Genomic DNA, 11,217 nt, shown 5'->3' with positions numbered 1-11,217 from the left:
ATCCCTCAGGTACATTGAAGACAAGGTAGGCAAATCCCTCCAGGACATTGAAGTTAAAGGTATCTTCAAAGATAACACTCCACTTGCAAAGCAACTGGAAACAGAGATAAACAAAGGGGACTATCTTAAATTAAGTAGCTTCTGTACTTCAAAAGAAACAGTGACCAGAAGCACAGACTCTGCCATGTGGGCAGATACTCGCAGAAGCCTGCCAGGTTCTCTGAGAGTGAACACTGGACAATAAGAGTTGTTATCTTATCAACAATATCCAGTCTCTGGATCTTGGCCATTGATGGGATTACATGGCTCCAGGGGCAGTTCGTGGTTGTAACACTTAGCTACTAGAAGATGGGGGATCTGGATGGAGGGGGCCCAGTCTTGAACTGAGCAGCCTTGGAGATCAAATACCCCTGTCCCGCACACCTGGGTTCTGTTGAAGTACACGGGGCTTAGGTTTATCCAATTGCACCCATCACAGTGCTCCCGAGTCACTTCCATTACTTTGTCTGTCTGTAACCACTTCTGTGCTCTCTGTCCCAACCAACTTGTAAGGTCTCATCCTTCTTAGACACTGAAGCTGTACTGTAAGTTATTGCCTTCCTCCTCTCCTTATGTCTTTTGAGTAGTTTACCTTAATGCAATGTCCTTTGGTATAGATACAGGAAGACAATTAATTAATATGCTTTGTAAGTTAGGAATTGATTGGCTTTGAATATTATTCACTCCTGGGCTTCTGCCTTCTCAACTTAAGCCTCAATTGCCCTCACTTCCTAGCACCCCAATGGCAGGGTCCCAACGTGGGACTGGATGGAACCAGGGCAAGCCGGTAAGTTATGTGCTAACCTGGCATCGCGATGGGCCAGGCCAAGGTGCCACGATTCTTAACTATAAGTTAAGAGGTTGATCATAGGCAAATGATGTCATGATCTAAAAGTAACGACAACACTAGGGCCCTGCTGCTAGGAATAGGAAAGATATCTTGCTCAAAGTATTTCTTACTGTGTCCATACAAAATGATTAATATTATATATGCTTATATGCTTATATGTTGGTTGGACAAGGAGAGGAGAAAGACCTCCTAGAAGCTGTTTTCCTGTGTGTCCTGACTAGCTTGGATGAAACTGCTTTCTCCCCTTCAAACTGCCTTCAGTAAATGATTTCAGTATACTGAGACAGTTTTCCTTTTCTTTCAGAAACCTAGCTGGTCTTAGATCTGCAGATCTCAGGTGCTAGCCAGGACTGATCTTTGGGATGTAGATTCCCAGCTCTAGCCAGGCTGGTCTTTGGGATGCAAATCAAGGTGGTTGAAGCTTGTGAAAGTGCTTGTGGAAGGTTTCAGTTTGGCTTTGTATCTTTTTTCCTGAGGCCAGTATTACTACTGGCCTGCTGATGTAAGGAAACAATGTGGATGTAAAGAAACAATATATGGTTTGCTGCCTCAATGTTCTTTCTGTAACTCCTTTTGATGACATCACTGTAATGCCCCTTTTAGAGGTTCTATGATCTATATAAGGGGATCTTCCTGGATCTCAGTGCCAGCGTGCTTGAGGATTCCTGAGGCCTCTATGACATACATCTCTTCCATGTAATAAACTGCTGCTCCACGACCAACCAGCCTGACCCCCGTTTCCTTCCATCTCCTGACCATCCCCATCGACCTCCGTGGAGTGGGGAAACGGCCTGACCGCCAGCCTTTTATTTTTTTGTGTGTTTACACAGGTTCTGCTTCCACTTCCCTCATGCATGAGTCTCCTTCAAGCTTGGGCAGAGTGTTCTTAAGCGTACCTATGGCTGGTTGCAGAGGTCTTCAGCTGCCGGGGCTCTACTCAGGGCAGTGAGGGAAATTCATCCCTCCCCGTCCAAGGGGCCCCGGTGAGGAAAGCCAGATGCGGGGTCAGGAGACTGTCGTTTTAGACATATTTGGAATTAATTTTAGATCGAAAAGTACTTATGTGCTTAGTAACAAATTACTACACACTTGTTCAATCACTTCAGAGACCCACTCTGCTTGGAGAACTAGATTTTTAAATACAGGGCTGTTTTGCCTGTGTGTCATGACTGAGAATCACTCTCAGTAGATATGAAACTCAGTATACACAAAGATGCACACAGGCTACTTTGAGTCATCTGTGTTGTTAATGTGTGTTGGCCATTAAACTTCACTGAGACCCCTTTTTCTGTCCTTTACAGGAGCCTCATGAGTCTCACCTTCCATTCAAGTTGTACTTGTAATAAGGTGGAATGAAATCATCAATATTCTCCTCACCTCTTCCTTCAGGAGAAAAATCCTACTTACATTCAAGGTGGTCAAATTGCAGACAACACCATCCACCTTTTCCTGGAGATGTACACGGGACTGAGGTGAGAACAGCAAAAGGCTCTAGTTTAATGGTCTTAATGAAGGTTTCAGGGAAGGGTATTAAAGAAGACTCATATACCGTCTTCCAAAAGAATTATTATCTAAAACTAATGCCTTGGGTATGATAAAATATAATATGGTAAAAACCAAATTTTTCTTTCTAGGACTTTAAAGTTCTAAATCTATCTATTCAAGCTGCTTTGAAATACATTCCTTGATTTGGAATCACTGCCTGCCATAGGAGTGAGTAAGGACAACACTCAAAGTAATAAGAAGAGAAAAATATGGAAAAATTAACTCATACTATGTTTGGTAACATATATACTAAAATTGAAATGATACAGAGATTAGCATGGTCCTTGCACAGAGATGACATGCAAACTTGTAAAGTGATCCATGTTTTTGTTGCAAGAAGAATTAACAGGGCGACTTTAAGCTAAGACAATCCACTCAAGTACAAAAATTCTACATAAAGATAGCACAAATCCCCATCACAACAATCTCCTCAATGTCAATGAACTAAATGTGCCAATTCAGAGGCACAGAATGGGAAGATGAATTAGAAAACTGAACCCAACATTCTGCTGCCTGAAGAAACACTTATGAACAATCAAAGCAACCATGGGCTCAAAGTCAAAGGCTGGAAAACAATTCTTCAAGAAAGAAAAGAACAACTCCACGAAGCTGGAGTGGACATACTAGTATCAGACCATATGGACGTCAGGCTATAGGTTATAAGAGACAGTGAAGGTCATTTCTTCATGATCATGGGATCTGTACATCAGAAAGAACTCACCCTCCTCACTGTAGGTGCTCCTAATGACAGACCAGCAAAATACTTAAAAATAACTTCTAATGGACTTAAAGAAAAACACTGAGAGCAACACAATACTAGTTGGAGATTTCAACACGACTTTGTCACTTCTCAATAGATCAAACAGACTAAAGCTCAGCAAGGAAATATTTTTTTAAGGGAAGTAATGAACAACCGTTGGCTTAGAGAAGAAATCAAAGGGGAAATAAAAAGTTTCCAGAAACAAATGAGAATGAGGACACGAGCTACCAGAACTTGTGGGACACAGCAAAAACGGTGTTAAGAGGAAAGAGTATAGCTCTGCCAGAATTCATCAGGAAGAAAGAAAGGGCCTGCATGAATAAATTAGAGCTCAAGATTTTGGAAAATGACCAACAAAAGTAGTCCAAACTAGGCTGGAGGAAGGAAATAATAAAACTTTTACCAGATATCAATGAGCTAGAATCCCAAAATACAATCCAAAAGACCAATAAGAGCAAAAGCTGGTTCTTTGAGAAAATAAATAAGATCAATAAACCACGAGAAGCCTCTCAAAGAAACAAAGAGAAAGAATTCTAACAAATCGAATCAGAAATGCAAAGGGGCATACGCTAATAGAAACTACAGAAATCCATAGGATCATCAGAGATTATATTGAGAATCTTTACAGCAGGAAATGAGAGAATCTTGAATAAATTGATAAATTTTTGGATTCCAATTACCTCCCAAGGCTGAACCAAGAAGATTTGGAATACTTGAACCTATCACTTCCAAGGAAATTGAAATGATGGTCAAAAGTATCCCCCCAAACAGAATCCCTGGCCCAGATGGATGGATTCAATAGTGAAATATTTCAAACCTTTTAAGAGGAAATGCTGCCAACATTTTTCAAGATTTTCCAGGAAATTGAAGAATCATAAATACTCCCAAATAGTTTCTATGAGGCAAAGATCAACCTATTACTCAAATCAGACAGAGACACCACAAAAAAAGAAAATTACAGACTTATTTCCTTGATGAATACAGATACACAGATTCTCAATAAAATACCAGCAAAGAGAATCCAGAAACTCAACAAAAGATCACACACTATGACCAAGTAGGTTTATCTTGGGGATGCAAGGATGGCTTAACATTCTCTAGTCAATCAACAGAATACACCATCTCAAAAAAATAAAGATAAAAGTCATATAATCATATCAATAGATGTAGATAAAGCATTTGATGAGATCCAGCACCCATTCATGATGAAAAACTCTCAACAAAATGGGAGTTGAAAGTACGTTCCTCAATATAGTCAAAGCAAATTATCACAAACCCACAGCAAGCATTATTCTCAACGGGGAAAAACTGAAGGCTTGGAGCAGAAATCAATGAACTAGAATTCCAAAATACAATCAGGCACAAAACAAGTTACCCACTCTCACCACTCCTATTCAACATAGTACTTGAAGTATTTGTCATATGATTTCGGTAAAACAAAAGATATCAAGGGCATCCAGATAAAAAAGGAAGAACTCAAGCTTTTACTATTTGGAGATGACATGATACTATACTTAGAAAATCCCAAAGAATCTACAAAAAAAGCTGCTGGGAACAATAGATTTGTTTAGTAAAGTAGCATATTACAAAATCAATATCTGGTACTCCATGGTTTTCCCATATATTAATAATGAAAGAGAAAAAAGAGATAGAGAAAAAACAATCCCATTCACCATAATACCTCAGAAAATCGAGTATATTAGAATCATCTAAAAAGGTTAAGGATCTATACCAAAAAAAAAAAAACCTACAAAGCTCTACTTTACGAAATAAGAGAGTATAGGAGGAAATGGAATCACATCCCATGCTCATGGATTGAGAGGTTTAACACTGTCAAAATGGCAATACACCCCAAAGCTCTATAAAGATTTAATGCACATTCTATAAGGATACCCATAACATTTTTCAAATAAATAGATTAAACACTCTTGAAAGTCATACACAACAATAAACTCCCATGAAGAGCTAAAGCAATCTTTGGTAAAAAGAAGAAGGGAACACCTTCCCCAACTTCAAACCCAACTACAAAGTTGTAGTAATCAAAATACCATGATATTCAGATAAAGACAGGCCTCAGATCAACGGAATATAGTTAAATATCCTGACGCTGGCCCTCAGATTATTATTACCTAATCTTTCATAAAGGCTCAAATACATCACAGGTAGCTTGCCAGGCTCTGCCGTGAGGGCTAGGTACTCTTTATTTTTTTTGCGTTTTGGGGTCACACCTGACGATGCACAGGGGTTACTCCTGGCTCTGCACTCAGGAATTACTCCTCACGGTGCTTGGGGGGACCATACAGGATGCTGGGAATCTAACCTGGGTAGGCCGTGTGCAAGGCAAATGCTCTACCTCCTCTATAGCTCAAGCTCCCCCCCCCCCCCCGCATCCCCATAATTCATCATCTTGAGGGCCTCAGATTTTTACCTTCCATTTAGAAACTTCATCTTTACATTGACACAGTAAATTGAAACCACAAAACCATTGAATGTTATAATGGAAGCAGCCATGAGCAAACATTGATAACCTATTGGTTGGCATGAACAAATTCTGTCTCAGAGGCTTCACTTCTGAGAATACCTGTCACTACCTCCTTTCTGTTACGTATCCCAGGATCAGAATCTACATCAGTCCATCAGTAGAAATTGTTCACCTGAAAGCTAGCCTTCCACTGGGATCAGAATCCATGATCCATCTAACTTGTAATTTTTCATTCATGATTTGTTGACCTTGTTTCAGTTGGAGGCATCCAGAGCATAAATTCTGCTTTCCCGTTGTTTCCACAGGAAATCCAAATATCTAAGAATGTTATCATTTCTGACGCCACTGTGAAAGATTTTTTTGGAATCCCAACGTAAGATACTATCATTAATGTTATAATATTACTGTTCTCAATAGTCCGGATCTCCCCAAAGAACTCTCTACCCTCCTCACTCCAATGCAGACTCCAGTTTATCATGCTCCTGAACGTACTTCTAATAGTTTCACTCAGGTTATCCCCTAAAGTGCACAAGTTAATTTCATACCACTCCAAGTTCTTATTCCTAAACTACCAGAGTGGGTCGGCCATGTTGGCCGCGTGTAAGGCGAACACCCTACCCTTGTGCTATCGCTCCGGGCTGGAGCGATAGCACAGCGGGTAGGGCGTTCGCCTTACACGCAGCCAACATGGCCGACCCGAGTTCGATTCCTCCGCCCCTCTCGGAGTACCGAGAGTATTCGATATGCCAGACACAGTAACAACAAAGTCTCCAATGGAGACGTTACTGGGCCCACTCGAGCAAATCAACGATCAACGGGAGGGCCTTTACCTTTTACCTTTTACCAGAGTGGGCTTGGTCCTCAAGCTTGTGTTCTCCCTTGAAGAAATACCGTGCTTCCTTTCTCTATGTCTCTCTTTGCTTGCTTTGTTAAACGAGTGTTCTCTCTTGAACATATATTCCATTCCACCCTACACCGGTTTAACAAGTTTCTAAGTGTTTTTCAGTAAAATCTATTTTGCTTCACTAAACTAAAAATTTTAAACCACCAGAACATTGTTTAAACCAATATTTCTATCTTTTAAACGACAAATTTTGAAAATGAAAGGGGGTAAATCAATGGAATACTACTCAGTTGTATGAAGTGAAATCTTATTATCTGTATAAAATTGGATCACATGAGGATATTATATTTTGTGACATAAACCAGGCAGAGAAAGATAGGCATCATACAAATTCATGCATATGTGGTATATGGAGAAAACAAATTAAAGGGATAAAATGAGACAGACAAACGTCTAAAACAATATTTATATTCTATGATTTATAATTCAATTAATAATGGTTTCTCATACACATAATTCCAACATGACACTCCTCATTCTCTCAAAAAATAACCCCTTCCTCTCCCCCAAACCCCCAGAATACCTCCTTCCCAATCCCCTGACTCAATTGCGTGGATCAGTTCTCCCCTTACATTGGCCTTGAACCTTTGCTGCTACCTTGCTGTGTGTCTTTACATCCCACATATAAGAAAAATATCTCTGTATCTGTTCCTTTCCTTAAGGCTACCTTTACATGCATGATATCCTCTAGTTTCATCCAATGTTGAAAATTGCATAGTTTTGATCTTTTCAAAGCAATAAAAACAAACTTTAGAACCATGAGACTATTTAATTACCAGATGGACAGGTGTAATCAAAGTGGAAAAACTGAACAATGGTGAATGACAGAGTAGGCCTTTCAGTAGTGAGTGTAATATGATACATGAACGTTGATTCTGCATAATCCTAAAATTTATGAAATTCTAGTAATTCTATAATGTAATTTTAAATAATCAAAACAGTATTTAAATAACTTACATTTATCTATGATTTTGACGTATATTTTGTGTCAAACTATCAGAAATAAAAATAATGTGAGATAGAGATATTGTGCATCACTATACTTTTAAACAAGAGAAGTGCTGAAAATTTCTGTGTCTTGATGAACTGTCATATAAATTGACTCCAAAATCAAATTAATATACTCAAGGAAAAATAAAAGTCAACCAATTTAATCTTTTGCCTTCACAGAGGCTCCCATCTGCTGATCTCTGGCAGACAAAACAATTTTTATATATTTTTTTTAATTTTTATTACTGAAACACCATGAGGTACAGTTGTACATATACAAATTTTTGTTCTTGGGTTTCGATTATACAATGATCAAATGCCCATCCCTCCCCCTGTGCCCATTTTCCACCACCATAGATTCCAGTATCCCTTCCACACCTATACCCTCATCCCACCCTCCCTCTGTGGCAAGGCATTCCCTTTTGTTCTCTCTATCCTTTTGGGTGTTGTGGTCTACAAAAGAGGCATTGAGTGGCAATTATGTTCAGTCCATAGTCACAATTTTTATTTTCAAAGGATTTCTTGGCAGAGATTTGGCATTCCTTGCTAGCAACCAACTCCTTTTCTTCTGCTTTTTTTTTTTCTAGAAATATATACTTATACTCAGACTGACTAGTCATGGCACCAAATTGACAAATTTACTTGTTTTTACTTCAGTTCTATTTCCTTATTACCACATACTATTAGCAGTGGATAGAAAATAACTAGCCCAAGTTTCTTGGGGGAAAGGGAAATGTTTATGTTTTTCTTAGTTTGGAAAATCCCTGTCACTAGTATAGGGAGATTCATCTAAATTTGTAAACGCAATGATTAAGAAGAGGTAAATCATGACTGCCACTTCAAGGAAGAACGGGTTTTCAGCAAATATCCTTGCTTTCAGAAGGATGGCTCTGGCTTGGATGGGGGGCAAACATGAGAGCTGTGAGCTACCGGCAGTTAACATATGCTCTGAGGCTATTTGGTGACAATGCTGAAAAATGTGGAGAGCCCTTATTAGGTTGAGTCATGGGGGAGAATGGAATGATGACAAGAAAACAGAGCAACAGGACAAGATAATAGATTCCTTTGTACAAAAGTTTTCATCTCTAATATATTAATCTGTTGAAAAAGAGAACCAACTTCTTATCATTCTTCCTGGCAATATATTATCCTTATACAGTGCTTCAGGGAAAAAACGCTCCCCTTGTTAGTTAATATAGCGTGAATATCTGTGAGGTCTTTGAACTCTCTCTATGTATACACTGCTGATGACTGAAACCAATCTCTCTATTCAACTATCTAAACTGCAATGGTCTCACCATTTAACTCTCTAAACTCTGATGGCTCCAAATCTTCTAAGATCAGCTTTCATCTATTCCATGATATCCAGGCTTCTCTTCCCAACTGTCAACTCTCCCTTTCTTTCTCCCTCTCTCTACCAACTATGGTCTCCCTGCCAAAATTTGCTAAGACAAGATTTCTTGAAATATAGACGTAAGTTGACTTCTCTTTTTTAAATTTAGGCAATTTTGATTTTCAAAGTCATTTATAATGGAGATTTGTCATTCAATATTCGAATTCCAATCACACCACCAGTGTCTGCATCCCTCCACCAACAAATGACCCATTTCTCCCTGCATTCCCACCGATTTCCTTGACAAACACATTTTGAAGTTTAACTATTGTTCTTTGGATTCCATACTTACAGTAGTGTTGGCAATGGTGGTTAAGACATACACCTCAACTTTTTCATGCTGGCCTTCCTGGATAAATGCCCACTGACACCATGTAGGGGAAATATATGAGAACAAATCATTAAGCTCCAAATTTTTCAAATATCATTAAACAATTTTGATCGAAAAGAAAATAGTGTGAATTGGAGGGGACAACCCCCTGGCAGCCTGCAAAGTCTTTTCATTTTTCCACATTAAAAAGAGGAAATCAGTGAAGGAGGTCTGGCATCACGCAAGTTAGCTGACCCTGCTGAGCTGTGGTCAACAGGGTTTTTTGTGCTCTTCTCCCCTTCCACCATAAGTCCCAAACCCATTAGTTTTGTCTCTTAAGTCCGCATAAAATAAAAAAATTTTACCACACAGGCACCCATGTAATGAGACCAGCCAAGGTGATAAAAATGAATTTCAGAAAACTCATAGGTTACTCATGGTGGTAGAAACTAAATATCATGTTTCTGTATTGAATCTGCAGGAGACACAAATTACAAACCTTTTCATGATTCAGTTTCATTCATAGGATATTTCAACATTCAACCTCCATGACTATACAGTTCCATTGCTAATGTTCCCAGTTTCTCTCCCACCACTCTCTCTCCCAACCTCAAACCCCACCTGACAGCCTGCTGTCTCTACACTATGGCAGGCACCTCTTTCTCTCTCTTTATCTCTCTCTCTCTCATCCTTTGGACATTATGGATTGTAATACCGATACTGAGAGGTTATCACGTTTATTCCTTTACCTACTTTCAGCACTCAGTTCTCACCCAGAGTAATCACTTCCAACTCTCATTGTCATAGCCGTCCCTTCTTTATTCCAAATGCCCGCCTTCATCCAACCATTGACCAATTCTCGTGGCCTGTGTTTCTGCTATCCTTGGGTATTATTCTCAAATTCTGGTTTTTTATATCCAAAAAAAGGGGTAGTCCAATCAGTATACACCTTTCCTTCTGACTGATTTCATTGAGCATGATATTCTTCCCTGTACATCCATTTATAAGCAAATTTCATGATGTGATTTTCCTGCTAACTGCGTAGTATTCTACTGTGTAGGTATAACATAGTTTCTTCTGGCTATTGTGAATACTACTGCAGATGGTATTTCTGTTATAAATATCATGTTTAATGTAGCTTACATAGGAAAATACTTCCCAGGTTCCAATCATAGAGAATCCACTTACAAACCCAAATTTTTTATTTTTTAAATAATATAATTTATTATGATGCTTTCTAAAAAACTGAAGCTATTAAAAAAACTCAGGGTAAGCATATTCTATAAAAGCAAAATATAATAATCTTAAGGAAGGACAACAGCTACGTGTTCTTGCTCCTCAAAGATCCATGTGTTTCTTGATATATTGTCAATATCTTTCTATAGCCTTAAAATTCTTCAACTTCATTTCTGAACACTATTTAAAGTTATATTAATTTAATAGGTGTAATGAGCTTTATGGAATGTTTATTTGTTTCTTTCATATTTTGCATAAACAATGTTTGAATTAACCATAGCACTGTAACACTGTCCTCCCATTGTTCACCGATTTGCTTGAGCGGGCACCAGAAACGTCCCTATGGTGAGACTTGTTGTTACTGTTCTTAGAATGTCGAATACGTCACATGTAGCTTGCTAGGCTTTGCCATGCGGGAGGGTTACTCTCAGTAGCATGATGGGCTCTCCGAGAGGAGCAGAGGATTCGAACCCAGGTTGGCCGCGTGCAAGGCAAACGTCTTACCCACTGTGCTATCGCTCCAGCCCATATATAGATTTATACATATATATGTGTATTTACACACACATACATATCTATATATTCCTCTTACACATCTCGTGAGTTCCAACTCATATTTCTTCCTCCTCCAATTATTTACTACTTCTCTCCCCCTACTTGGCGCGCAACTAATTTTCCGAGTGCTCTCAGATGCATTTCTGAGGCCAG

General features: G+C 39.0%; 1 pseudogene; it reads left to right on the top strand.

The window, feature by feature from the left end:
- The first annotated feature begins 2,664 nt into the window (after positions 1-2,664).
- LOC130025921 (uncharacterized) lies at positions 2,665-2,763 on the top strand (annotated as a pseudogene).
- The last annotated feature ends 8,454 nt before the right edge of the window (positions 2,764-11,217 follow it).

The sequence above is a fragment of the Sorex fumeus genome, unplaced genomic scaffold (assembly GCF_029834395.1).
Source record: "Sorex fumeus unplaced genomic scaffold, SorFum_2.1 ptg000032l, whole genome shotgun sequence".
NCBI classification, from domain to species: Eukaryota; Metazoa; Chordata; class Mammalia; order Eulipotyphla; family Soricidae; genus Sorex; species Sorex fumeus.
The sequence above is the reverse complement of the archived record's forward strand: the minus strand, read 5'-3'. Positions and strand labels throughout refer to the sequence as shown.